The sequence below is a fragment of the Diuraphis noxia genome, unplaced genomic scaffold (assembly GCF_037042655.1).
Source record: "Diuraphis noxia isolate RWA-SAM2 unplaced genomic scaffold, SU_Dnox_SAM2 contig0004, whole genome shotgun sequence".
NCBI classification, from domain to species: domain Eukaryota; kingdom Metazoa; phylum Arthropoda; class Insecta; order Hemiptera; family Aphididae; genus Diuraphis; species Diuraphis noxia.
The window spans coordinates 45,528,060-45,543,534 of record NW_028301714.1 but is presented as its reverse complement, the minus strand read 5'-3'; the positions used below and the strand labels follow the sequence as shown (position 1 = coordinate 45,543,534).

The 15,475-nt window shown below is 31.8% G+C and overlaps 1 protein-coding gene across 3 annotated transcripts in view; it reads left to right on the top strand.

Annotated features, from left to right (window-relative positions):
* LOC107167929 (protein tyrosine kinase 7) overlaps positions 1 to 15,475 on the top strand; it is a 139,358-nt gene that overhangs the window by 30,786 nt on the left and 93,097 nt on the right. For 2 of the 3 annotated variants that reach the window (XM_089225671.1, XM_089225670.1), the window contains one exon: positions 9,710 to 9,759. The exons of the other annotated variant lie outside the window; for it this stretch is intronic. The gene's annotated coding sequence lies outside the window, so the exon portion shown is untranslated. The remainder of the gene's footprint in view (positions 1 to 9,709; positions 9,760 to 15,475) is intronic. 3 annotated transcript variants of the gene reach the window in all.

Here is a 15,475-nt window from a genome sequence, read left to right as displayed (position 1 = left end):
ATAATATGTAAATTACCATGCAGTTTTGTAAAAATAATACAATTATAGTTTTTGATTATCATTATGTGCATCAGCATATTAGTTTTTGACTATTCACAAAATAAATAAATTGAATGTAAATATATATAACTTAATTTTAATACCTTTAAATAAATACGAATATTTAAATTACAAAGTTTTGAACTAATAATTATTATGACTGTGATTAGTAATATTTGTGTGCTCGTTTAAATGATTTTATGCAAATGCGATGCATAACTTTGTTTCTATTATTTATCCTTGTGGGATGTAACTTATTTAAATAAATAAATTATATTACCTACCATAGAAACCTTTGTTTTCGTAAGAGTGCACGACTACAAGAACTTGTTGATAGAAACAACTGTAGGTCCAGCCATGGATAATACTCGATAACTATTTAGCAATATGCATAATCATGTATAATATACCTAGTCAATAGACAATAGTATTTCTCACAAGGGGGTTCTTTATAGAGACAATCATATTAATTTAAAACGTACAAGTTCAACCGACATACGAGTGTATAATAATTGTCAGCGTTTATCAATTGTTCCTTGAATTAATTTCCACGTAACAAACAGCATTGGTTTTACATTGACTATCGTACAAATATGCACTGTAATAATTTAGTTTCAAACGCTATACAATATACGAACCGTTCCCATAGGAGTTTATACAATTTAAAATCTTATTCTAATTTCGACCTGCATGTTTCATATTTTAGAAGATGATCTGTTGCGGTGATAAACCTCGAACACATAGTGATATCAAATTGGACCCCCGGAGAGCTTGGTGTGGGCGCTTGATCTCGTGTAATCTGATACTCCTCAGCTACTTATTAATATGAAATAAACAGCTTTGAGTATGACTTTAATATAAATAAAAGTAACACGTATAGGTAGGTACCTACGTGAACTCTAAATATAAAAATACGCCCAACATCATCAGTGATACCGAAACCATAATTTCCATATACGTTTATGCGTGCTATTTAGAAAAGTAAAACAGATTTTCATTAAACGTTATACCAATAGTTCCACTCGAAGTGAGATAGGGTATCGGTTCGTAGGAATAGTTTTGAAGTCGACTACACTGCAGTGCAGTCTGTTTTGGCACTCTTATAACACAAAGTTTTGTAATTAGTTCTGGTTAAGATGTTATAGTTACCAAATAAGATCTTTGCTGGAAAAAAGTATTGAATTTTTCTTATCAACGTTAATCATAATCACTCGTTAAACTCATCGACAAAATACCAGAATCCGGCGCTTTTCTTAGTAAGGTACTAAAAGAAGATTGAGAAGTTAAAATGTACTTGAATAGAAAAATTATGAATTTATTATGTTATTACTGTGTTTTATTAATGTTGTATCCTCTGTTTGTTCTAAAAATAATTAATTACAGGTTTGCACTACTTAGCAAGCGTAGTACTGTAGTTTATAATAATAAAGTATTATCTACCAGCTACTTTTACTTTTTACGATCGATGTTTGAATTTTTGATAATGCTATATTTTTTTATCAATCAAAACAATTGATCTTGCAAATATCAATTGGTCTTTATACATAATTTAATACTCACACAATATTAAACGTTCCTATATTGTCTAAAATAGTAAAATCATTGACTTAATTAATAAAAAAGATAACTTATTAATCTTTGAATAATCTGTAGACCGAACAGAACATTGTTTAGTAAGTATTAAGTGTAATAATATGTCTTTTGTCTATGTAGTTGGACTATTGTAGAGTAACTATACAGAGAATGATTCATTTCATACAAGAGTTTAACACGCTTATGGCGAGTGATTTATGTTAAATAGATCATCTTTTATAGTAACGCGTGTATGCACTTATATTTAAATGTGCAATTTGTTAAGATCTTTTGGAGATAAGACGTATCGTTCAGAATAATTATAAACTGCTTTGAAATATTAATGTTAACACACAGAGGTGTATATAATATTATTTTGTATACGCACGTCGCGGTCGATCGGAAATAACCGCTAGCATACTTAAAAGAGACTGCAACAATATCTAAAATAAAAACATACAATTTATATATATATATATATATATATATATATATATAATGTATGAGCGTGTCAAACGTGTTAGCGCTGTAAATATTAAAATGTTGGCTGAGGCCCACCATCATAACACATACGACTGGAACGCCTTGCCGATTAACGACATATATTATGTCTAAGTATTGGGTGGGTATTGAGTTTCCATCGGTGTACAAATATGAAATAGTCGTAATGTAGAGTTGGGGTTCTGACAGCATCCACAGTATGTACCGACCAAGACGATTCGTGTCTGCATGTATATTTATTATACGAGAGGAGAAAAAATATACCTTCTCGAAATCCGTTATTGTAGGACGACGACACATACTTCGAGGATGACATTATATTGTACTATAATAATACTGTGTACTATATTATAATATATTAGTATCATAAACAGAACAGAAACAATCGTCTCAGTTAATGAGTAAATTCATTTTTTTCTACATCTAAGGCGCGCCCGGTGCGGTCTGCTGACTAAAAAGAACCCTTTTTTGTGTTACGCTACGTGGAAATGACACAAATTAAAAAGAATCTACACAGAAATGCTTCATGGGAGAGAATATAATTTCGTCTACATATGTCAGATTGGACGAGAGGGTAAAAATCTGGAGACAGATCGTGTTTCACGTCATGATGGTTTTGATTTTTAAACATGGCGTGAAAATGTGTCTTTATACGTGTATACTGTATATATGATAAGTCGCAACTGTGAAAACAAGAGGGTAGGTAGTAATTTTGCAATATTATTGTGTAAACAAAAACAATATGTCTTTTTAAATCAAAACTCAAGTATCTAAATATTCTAAACCGTGACAAAAGTGTACCGGACGGTTATTAATATAATATTCCTAGCCCATGAGGAGATGTACACCGTAAATTATATTTTATATATATATTTAGGTAGGTACATCGTGTATTATATACAAACAGAATATTATTTTTCATAACCGGTCGTTTAAAGATTTGATCAATAAATTTCTATATTCGTGCGTCGGGATGATGATTTTTTTTTCAGTTAAAAATACCGTCGATTATTATCGTGAATATTATTAATAATAATTTTTAATATAGCGTATAAACGGAGGGCCGTTAAGAGTTTGGAAAAAAAAAATGAAACAAAAATCCCGACAAAGTTTTTTAAGCGACGTCGTCGACGTGTGGGCCAGGACCGAAGCTAGTAGGGCATTAACAGATAACGTGCAACCCATTAACGTACATCTATGACTATACACAACGCTGTGTCCTCATGTAGTCTGGCGATACAATCTTTACTCCTGTGCGTACCGAATGCGTTTTCCTTAATTAGATTCACAATGTTTCGTTGCTCTTATCTGGCGAACGTTAGCTACGAACGCTGTTCGCCATATTATCACAGCGGCGGAAATACAAAACGCGCATGCAGGTATCGCCCACGTGGTGAATTCCGATCGTGATAACCGTTCGACAAGACTACATGATAATAATAATAATAATATTGTTATGCAATATACGGCAGACGTTCGCGCTATTACGCGCATAAAATAATAATAATAACAATGTCCATAAAATAATAATATTATATTATTAAAGCGGTATATGAGCAACGGTTATGATAAACTAATACTACCTATGGTTGTAAATTTATAATAATATATTAATATGTCGCGGGTTTAGACAAAATGGATGGCGGTCCGGTTAATTTCCGCTGAAAAAGCATTTTGTAATAGGTATCTGGTATATTGGTAGATGCCTATAGGTATATACTATATTAATATACTAATATAATAATATATTATATGTTTTACGGTTTCGATGTTTCAGTCCGACGGTTTGTCACGCGCGTCGTTTCGTTTAACATTTTGCGATCGTTATTACAGACTACAGTGTAACATAGATTCGTGTGCTGTAGCAATCAGGTCTATATGATATATATAACAAAAGTTTTTAAAAGTTTTTTTTTAATTTTTTTTTTTTTTCTGGTAGCTGGAGCGAGGTGGTTACGCAAATGTTACTTTTTCGATTGTTTGTTTCGAAACGCTAATTTAACGTCCGTAATCATACAAAACAAATACTGGTTAGTCACGGTTTGTTAATGGCCAAAATATATTTAGGAACAAAAGCTTGGTTAAAAATTTCTCTACCCCGTATTCATTTACTGGCCGTTTTATTACTTGAGGCATATATTCAAGAGTGGGCGTCTGTATAGTCTTTATATATATATATATAATATATATTGTACCTAACCTTACGATAATTTTTCCCCCTTATTTGATTGGTTAATAAATACAGAATTGCCTTATGAAAATATATTTTTTGCAATTATAGGTTTAATGCTTAAAAATATAATATGCTTGAGTAAAATAATTGCTTAATTTTATAACTTATAATCATAGAAGTATCTAATATAAATTAATGACAATTGTAGAATTAGTATAATATATAGACCTCATACTATATTGTTATAAAATTCTACGATCAACAAATTTTCCTTTATGGTTGATACAAAAACTTTAGAGTGGTAGTTATGAATTCTTGGTTTTGGAATAGTGTCAGAACAGTGATTTTGAAACATTCCTTAGGGTTATAACTTATACCACTACGACAATGTATGTGTGTGTTTATGTGTGTTCGGTCTGCCCTTTTCGGTCGGTAAAATTATTTCCCACCATCGCGCAACCCTTGCCCCTCGAATTTCCCAAAGTTTCTGTGGACTTTTGGGGGTCCTAATATGCACTATGTAACCCGCTTTGGCGACATTCCCGGAGTGCCTTTAGCCCTTCCCAACTCTATGACAAGAATCCCCGAGAACCAGGATATCCACACGCTCGCATTATACATGTATGAATACAATTAAAATATTCTCTCTGCTGAATCCTATACCAGAACGCACCGTGGAACGAACTTAAGTCAAGACGAACATAGCGAAAAAGAGAGGGGAGAAATTACCCTCGTTTTCGCAGCCAATTCCTACCACTGCACGCGCGCGTACACGATTATGCTAATGAAAGTATGAAAATTTCCGGGACGATCGTGTGTCATAAATATTTTATTTCGAGTGAAATTTCAGTCTAACGAAACTTGGTCGGTTCAAATATTATCATATGAATTTATTTTTTCATCTGTGCATTAATGATAGAGAAAAAAACCTACGTTAACATCATAAATATCGTAGCCCATGTACCATAAGCCCGGCGGCTGCATGATTTTTCTTATTTTTTTATAGTTCATATCGAAACTGAGAGAGTAGTGGGCAATAAATTAGTACTGTTTCAATATTGTTGTCTGGAGCCTATACAGAATATAGATATATTATAGTAAGTTATTCTCTCCGCGTGGTCGAAACGTATATATAAGTAGTCTATACAGTATACACACATAGTTTGTATTCATTTTTGAACGGATCGTTTCATTGGTTTTGCTTTATAAAACATTAACAACAATACTGTACGATTTTATTGTCAACTCATTATATAGATATTCCCGAAATAAATAATTGCATTATTAATAACAGTATGCGATGATTTTAAAACGAAACAAATATTTAACTGTATCATTATATTCATGAACTTGGTTTCTTTATGCGGTGTTTGATGTTGTATTTTTTTAGTAAATTTCCATATATATTCAAAATAACATGAACAGTTATAACACATTACAGTTCATATTTTACCATGTTTACTTACGGATTAAAAGTCAAAATCTCTAAATGTGTATTACGAAACATATATGCATCGTCGAATAATTATTTGTTAATTTCTCGATCACGTTTACATTTAGGAAAAAAAACTTTGAAATTTAACTTCATCGCGTTTTATATTATTTTTAACACCAGTGTGAGATTTTTACTGCTTTCTCGTCCGCAAGTTATAACATCTAGCTGTGTGTGGACTATCGTTGGTCCGCGCGTTACTTTGTCTGTATGATGATGGTATTTAAACTGTTTGTACGTACCTATACCACCATACTTTTATGTGATTATAACATTTTCGACGTCCTCGTAGCTCTTGCTTCTTATAGATTTGAATTTAGGTGTCGGTGTGCATATCATTTCACAACAAGTTGTTTGGTAAGGTGTGACCAACAAGTGTTAGATTTCCTACGAGGCGTCCGGAAGAACCATTAAAGCCGAAACACGACGCTGTGTGTTGTTGATGGGGTTTTGAATGCATAATGTGCGGTGGTGGATGGCGGTTTTTGAGGTCTTCTCCCTTCGATTCCCCGTGCGCCACCGCTGCTATTTATATATATATATATATATATATATATATATATATATATATATATATATATATATATATATATATATAATATGTATATGGACGAACCGGCGACGGCGGCGTCAGCGGCACTACTATTATACTGCTGCATAATGGAAACAGTCGTAAATATGTAAAAGGATAGATTGAACTTTGCTGAACACCCGAAATTCAAATTTTCTTTTCCCTTAATGGAATATTAATACCTCTCAGAGGTTTTCAGCATTAAAAAGGTGCCGCTATCGAGTGACTAACGAAAATAAATGGGGGAAATACATTATTATTCGCGATACGGCAGAAAACTTCGACGTTGCACAGAGTATTGTACGTCCTCCGTCGGTTATTACGAGAAACTAAATATTTTTCTTTATAATTCTTTCTTTTTTTCCTCTTTCTTTACTTTATATTTTACTTTCTCTATCATATTTCCGTGTCCGTTTTAATTATAATCCAAGATGCAAACACTCAACGGCACAACACATCACGTTATGGTTATACTTCCGTATTGATTCTTTTTTTCTGTATCTATTATATTAAAGTTATTGAACTTTTGAAAACTTAGCTGAAAGGTTCTTTGGTCTCGTTGCCTGTTGGCTGTATATACTGACTCGATGAATGGTTTTGCAAACAACCTGACTAATAAAAGACAAGGTCAGAACAAAATTTGATTAATATGAATATATTATATACTATAATAAACTATATACACAAAGAAAACTAATAAATGAATTATATGATTAGGTATAGTTAATAATCATGATATGCATTATTACTTAGTTCTAACATTAAAACTTATATCGCAGGTATATAGGTGTTTTATATTTCATATCAACATTTATATTTATTTATATTCTGGCGCTTTTGACCATTATCTTTTTTCACTTAAAATATCAGGAAAGCAAAATAATAACACTGATTGTTTATGTAGTCTCATACATAATATGCATTTGACGAGATTTATAAATCATACAAATGAAATCGTATAAATATAATTTCAACTTTTATAGCTGTAGAACAAATCAATTTAATGCACTTATTTCGATGAATTGATATAATATTTCGTGAAGGCTTTGTTACATTAGTTTTAAGTTATAAGTTATAAGTCATTATTATATAGGTATTACATATTAGTACGTGTTTTTACGACATACCTACTTATAATTGATTTTTATTAGTGGACATAACATATTAATCGTAATAACTAAAATACTTGCAACATTAGTAAAACAAATTATATTGTTAGATTATGAATATTTTTTGTCAATATCGTGTTATCGTAATATCATTAACCTAGTAATACGACATAAGAAGTACTTATTGGTTTTAAAAGAAATTAATTTTTGAATTCCTTTAATTTCCACTGTATGGATATAATTATTGAAATTTTGCATACGTTATATTCAAAATCAAAATCAAAAGTCAAATCATAGAATTTGTTTCTACCGATCGTTCATAATATATTATTTATTTACTATAATATCTATAACGTATTAATGTATGTGCAATGCACATGTATAATATGGGTGTTATAGCGTAGAATATGTTAAAATTATGTTTGAATAAAAGTTTTGTGTACTTTATTCTTAGTAAATTGTATCAATTAGATATGCATATATTACATAATTTTGATAAAATGCGTGATATGTTTAACATATTCTGAATATTTGATTTGTAAAACGTAATGTTTGATTCGTACTCCATTATTCACTATTATTGGTTGAAATATTTGTGAAATATTAACAGTGACATTAGTATAATAATGGTATGAACCATATGATAATTTATATTCTATTATTTGGAGAATATATATTATGATCCCTCTCCCTTTAATACTTATTATATCAGATGTACATGTCCTTATTGAAATTTTTAGGGTTTCACGATATGAAATGTGTGATGAACCCTGCTCTTGAATCTTGACCCTTATTCGAATGTACTTTTGATGGTTATCACCATTTCTCCCCAAAAAAAAAAAAAAAAAAATGTATATAAAGTCGATCCACTCTTGTTCATCATTATGTATACCCAGTTCATTGTAGCAGAGTGTCATCGATCCCCCCTCTGTAGTTTTTAGTTCATAAATTTAAATCACGCGTCACCGGATCCGCAAAATAAATGCAAAACCGGGTACAAGACACGTTTTTAGATGATTCAGCTGAGCGATGGTGGCGCTGGTGGTTTTGTTACACAAGGCGGCCCCGTCGTCAGGTAGGTAATAAATGCAAATCCGACCAAGTTGATAGCAGTAGTCCTCTATCTCACTCCCCTATATATACATATATATTATAGTACCTATATATATACTCCCCTTTTTCAATATATAATGCCACTAGATGCGCACACACCTCGGCGGTTGAACGGAGGGAGTTATTCAAATGTCCCCGTTCTATATGTATATCTTGTTCGTAATTTAAGCTCTCCTCCCCGTCGCATCAACATAACACATATTATATAGTACATTCGATTTCGAACGTCATCCACAAAATAAACTTACTCTAACGAATTTACCGTTCAAATGTTCCGTTGGTTCGTAGTAAATTCAGCCCTTATTATTCCAAATATCACACTGTCATTTTAATGTCATAGCACATTATGAATTTGTATACCGCAATATCATTATTTTCCTAAATACGATATCCCAGTTTTGTATGTTTGCAATTGACATTTTTAATGTATATTATGTGGTATAACACTTCTGGAGGGCTGTTTGTATTAGTATAGTATTCTGCGAGTATCAGTCGTCAGTTAATAATATATTAAGATTATCGATATAATATTTTATTGAATGATTAAAAAAAAAAACAGTAACCGCGTAAGAATGTCAAACCGGAAAAGAGTAGCATCTTGTTTGAAAAATAGTTTTTTTTTTATTGCTGTGAACACCATTTGGTATTAAAATGTTTATGTATTATTAAATGACGTACTCGTCGTAAGCCGTGTATACGATTAAACTTTAAAATAGAACATTTGACACGCACTATTTAAAAATGTTGCATTCTGACAGTTTCAAGTACATCTCGTCCTTCGTCAAACGATTCATCTCCTTCTCTTTTTATAGTTGATACAATATTCAGGTTGTTTATTCGATAATCGTACCGTTTATATTATTTATACATTTCAATAAATATATTATCAAATGTCTTAAGACAACAAAACAAACATATCAGGTTTGCTTGTTTAATTTAATACTAGATTTAATCTGACGTCTATAAGTAGCCCTAAACATCTGAACCAATCTTAATATAATATACTCTATATATATATATATATTATATATATACTAAATAGTCAATGTTGCTTAAATATATTTTTGATTTTTATAGTACCAAAATAATATGATAACTAAGCATGTTTGAATAATTAAGAATTGTGTTTTTGTTTACAGGTAAATTTCGACTGACTGAAAAATAAAACATTATTACATTAATCTTGCAAGTAAGACTTACGTTAAATATGTAATTGTGCTTTAGAAATAAAATGACTATTTAATATTTAATTAATGACCGTCAAAGGTAATTAAAAACGAAAAACTTCGATTAGTTCATTATGATTTATAATCTGTACTGCAGCTTGCATTTACGGAAATTTAGTTTTGAAATATATTATGTTTGTCGTGTCGGTGCGCCGTGTACCGTCATGACTCATGATGATCTTATCATTATTAAATGTACAATCTATGAGTTTGGTAGCACCGTACCGTACAATGCCCGCCAAATTGGTCTGAGAAGATTAGAACTCAACAACTGAATATCGAAGATCGTTGTGCATAACTACTGTGGTGATTTAAACGTACGGGCGATCTATAGACAATAGGTATACGCGTGTCTTAGTGTATAATATTATAACAGTAATGATAATAATGACGATAATAATAATATATTTAGATGCCACTGGCAGTGTACTGTGTACACAAATAATATAACTGTTCGAGATGATGACGCCGACGACGAGTGCAGGCGGGAGAGAAGTTAACGCTGTCGCTGTTGTAGTATCAATGCGGTCTGGTTTATCGTAATTGGAATTTAAATTAATTAACATCCGTGTAAAATAATATATTATATATGTCCGTTTAAAATACTTCACGTTGAATTGATCACGTAACGCTTTAGTGCGTAAACGTGAAGATTGTTTATTTATTAATGAATAATTATAATAATAATCGTAGGTAACTAGGTAAGTATACCTAATACTTATATATATTATATGCAATTGGCTGGCTCCCTCCCCAAACCCAAACAAGACTGGTTCGTTAAAACGACACTTTTGGAAGGTGTGCGTGATAAACGAACAGAAAAAAAAACACGAGTTCCAAATCCTAATCGTCCAGACGCGCGATCTGTGGGTTTTCGGTTTCGATGTGTGCGGGAGAAAAAGTGGTGATTATAATTATTTTTTGTCCAGGAATTCATTGAACGCCACAAATCTATATCATGCATTTATATTATATATTTATATACTTGCAGTAAATCGTTAAAATTTCGTTCGTACTTTGTCGGTCAACCGTGAGTATATTTCGTTTGGATTGCTATATTTTTTTTTGCTCCTCAAAGATGATTATCTTAAATCAAACAATTTCCTACTGTTCCTAATTCAGCGTTCTTCAATTAAAATAATATTAGACCTAGGAGAGACTTGATAATCCAATTTTTGAGCCATTGCCATTATTATTAATATATAAATTCCAGCGATGGTTATCACGTAGACATCACCGGCTGAGAAATTAAATCGGGAGCATTCTTCGTCGATGCTGATGAAGCCGATAGGATGGTCCATTAAACAAAAAAAGTAATAATAAATCTGGTAGGTCTTTGACCACGTTTCGATGCAAAACTACGATTAAATACCGACCGTTTTAAAACAGACTTTCGAATAAATTAATGGGAAAAATTATTACCCCGATAAAATGAAACAATAGAGGTTGCGACAGTTGTCGAGAAAAACGTTTCGCAGCGTACATTCAAATCAATCAAGTAAAAAATAAAATAATCACATAAATAATACTAAGTCTGGGTCTTACGAATAATATATCAAGGACGTAAAAAAAATATATATATCGCTAGAATCGGTTAAATTTATGTTACATCTAACATTCTCTCGAAATGAATCTGTCAATTATATTATGCACCTATCTACATCTTACATAGTATTATATAATGCGAAGTAAAATAATATGTAACTACTATTATAGTTATTACATAGCATACTTTTACACGTGATTTTAAATATATTAAAATCATTTATTAATCGACTGTAAAAATGTAAATGGTAATTTGTAAATTTTATTTATAGCCTTTTTTTTTTTTGAACGACTCATAGTTTATGTTGTTCATAATAACATTTGTAATGTCTGTTACATTCAGTTGGCGGCGGCTTATTTCATATTTTTATTATAATTAGTAATTACATTGACGTATTGTTTTCGATATAAGGGTCATTTGTAAACATTAATACTGTCAGCTAATCGACTTTTGGATTTAATTTAATTTTATACTTACAGCTCATTACGAATACTGTACTTACTTAATGCCCTTGAATAATACTACTGTAAATTACTTCTCGCACCCTTCTTCAATTGCTAAACTCGTCATTAAACAGGTAGACGAATCCGAAATGGTTGAAGTTTTTTTCCCCTTTACAAGATTGTATCTTCCGATTCACGGCACATCTGTTCGGACAAAGAGGCTTTCTAAACAAGGATGCTTTGTCCCCGTGGAGATGATCATCTGTGAGGAAACCCCATTTATTTTCAACTCTGAGGGTTCTTACTTTTTCGTATTTCGTATTTCTTATTTTTTTTTTTTTTTTTTATTATTATTATTCTTTCACCCTAGACCACCTCGTTTGTTTACATTAAGTTGAGCGACCTAACGCTGAAACCTCTAAGCACTCGTTATTCGTAATTTTTACTCTTGTACGCATAAAAGAAAGACTTGTAATTTACAATCATTTTTAGGTGTAGGTGGTATAAACTTGATAAAAAATAATAATAGGTGAAACATTTTAAAATTATTACAAACGACACTCTTTGGACCTATTCGTTTGGTTCTCTTAAGACAAGGTATTTATCAGTTTAACTTCGTGATGTCGCTACAAGATATCGTGGCTAAATATGTGCATGCGTTTTTTAATTTTATTATTTTTTAAAAATATATATATATGTATATAATACGTATGTATGTAATACGTATGCGCTGCTCGGAAGCCAAAGAAACGGAAGCACGTGGTTTCAATTTGGGATGTTTGGTGTCACGTATAATCGTAGATACCAAACGGTGACACGCGTCATATTACTCACATAGAGGCCAACAACCCTGTATGGCTCGTATAGGTCTTAAGGGATACGTGTGTGTGATACGATTTATGTATCTATGTTAGCATGTATAGTATATGTGTTTGAATGTGTGTGTGTGTGCTGTTGAACAGTAAAGCATTTTCTCATTTCTGACAATACGGAAATATTATGTTTTATGGCTCTGGAGTCGATCGGAAACTACTTACGAAGGTATATTACTAAATATATATATATTATATGTTTATTTATGCGTGTTCTCATTGAGGATTGTCGGAATGCTAGTAGCTTATTCAAATTTCGGACCATGGTTGTATTACTTACGGACTTAATACATATTGTGTTTACACTATATTATATTCTATCGACGGCAGTTACCGTTTCTGTGGAGTATTGAATCACCGATCTATGTGACTGTTATGACCGATGCTATAAATAATTTAGCGTGAAAATTATTAATAATTCATGGGCGCTACTCTTTGATACTATTAGCTTTTAGGTCAATTCTATATAGATGCATAAAAACATCGACAGAATAGCGTCGTTCAAACATTATAGTTCTAACACATTTCGTATACTATTAAATAATGCTATGCAGTTAATAGTTTTTAGTTTTATTTTTTTATCATTCTTGCCTACTTTTAAAGTTTTAAATATATATTTTTTTTTTACTTCAGTTACGTTTGTTGAATGCTTCTTAGTAATAACACTAATAAATATTAATATGTACAATGTTCGAGAATTGTTTGTTACCTACTTAATAATAATTACCTATTAGTATTTATTATAATAGTTTCACTTATTTCCATAAAAATAATATTTTAAGTAATTATTTTTATATCTGCAATCTATTGCTCTAATTCTTTTAAAATATCTTATTTTTATTTCCCTCGAAACGAACAACTTTTAATTCTAGGTATATAAACGTATTCTATTATAAAATAGCTACTGATTTGTGCATACGAAAATCTTGATATCATACTAATTAGTAATTATGCATTAAACAATAGTATTATATAGTATATGTTTATAATATTATACAATGAACATTTTTATCATTTGTATTAATTTTTAAAATCGTGATATTACTCCCGCTTATATAGTTACAAGATTTTAAATAATAAATGTATAAATATGTACCAAAAGTAAATTCCTACTGAATATAATTTACTAAATAGTATAAAATAATATTGAAGTTACAAAAAAAAAATAATTTATAAAAAATATGTAAAATGACTTATTCATTATTAATGAAAAATATAAGGTATAACAAAAAGAATATATTACATTAATACTCAATATCGTTTATGATAACTGATGATAAGCTTTTCCAAACCCCACTGTATATATTATTGTAACTAATATTTTCCATTCGATTTACCATTTTTTTTTTTTTTTTAAAGATAACAGAGTTAAAAAGTTCAACGATGTTTTATGTTATAAGTTGCAGGTTTCTTATTTTTTATTTTTATCTTAAAACTCTGCTGCGTCGACTACTTGTTTGATGATCGGCTATTACCGATTCCTTATCTCGCCAAGAAATAGCCTGTATGTTTGTTACTGTCTGACGATATTTCATGCGAATCGTTTCCTGGTTTGGAAGTCTCGTGTTAAGGGTCGGGTGGGTGGTCAGTTAGACATTAACGTCCGTCTTGGCGTTTCCGGGCCAACGGGCAACGGACGACTTTCGGTTTTCCTGACGCCACAGATGCCAGAACCGCAAACGTTGATGGATGGGGTCCCATCGAACGTCCGCCACTTGGTCCCATCCACCACTATATAATAAAGACCTTTTTCCACGATTTCCTTCGTATGCACTCGTTACAAGTAACAATAGTCCGAATAATACGTTAAATGTGTATAAATAACAAAAAATCCCGAAAAAGAATATTTCTCTCTTTTTTTTTTTGTTTCAGTAGATTAGTACCGCCACCGACAGGTACCACAATTTAGAATTATCGATTTCTGATGCCGTTTGCCCTCCACGGGTACGCGTTTCTTTTTCCCCATCATATACATATATAACCGTGCAGGCAGTGTAGCAAAACGTCGTGCGTGTATATTATAATCTATATAGGTACTATATATAATATGCGCATGTGTGTCCCCATTTATTCACGTGCACTTTGTACGAGTATGCGTGTACGCGTATTGCTGGGTACTTTGTCCCCCCCCCACCCACCCGCACTAACGGATAGAGAGTGGCAAATCACACTCGTAAATTTCGTCTCGCGTATAACGTTTGTAAAGCACGTACGTAGCGGGGTGCCGAGCCGAGAAGGAGGTCGGCAGTGGTGGCGTAAAAACGCGCGTTCCAGACGCTGAAGGGCGGGGTAGAGGAGTGAGAGGCAGCAGAGATATTATGTGCCCACGCGAGTAGATTTGTCAAACTCCTTTAAGGTTCATTAAAAACATGTTTTTCAAAAAGAAAACCGGCGGCGGCGGCGTGCCCGGGTGTATATTAATAATATCAGTTGGTATCAAAACACGATTTCATAACGACAATAATAATAAAATACAATATTGTCCCAGCCTACCTGTGTGTATATAATATTATAATATAGGTGTATATAATAATATATCGGACCCGGGACAATCAACTTGTCGGCTTATCGGGATTAACTATAGTAAAAATTTATCGCCAGCCTCTTTCAATTAAACCCATCTGGCGGCGCGTACCTGCATTATAATAATATAATATTATTATAATCTCGGCGTGTTGTTGTACGTATTTTATATTATGTGCATTCAATTCTAACGCTGCGGTTGTCGTATGCAGGTACCTTTACAGTATAGTATATTTATATACATATACGTGTTTATACTATTCCTAAACCATAACAGTGAATATGCGTCTTATCA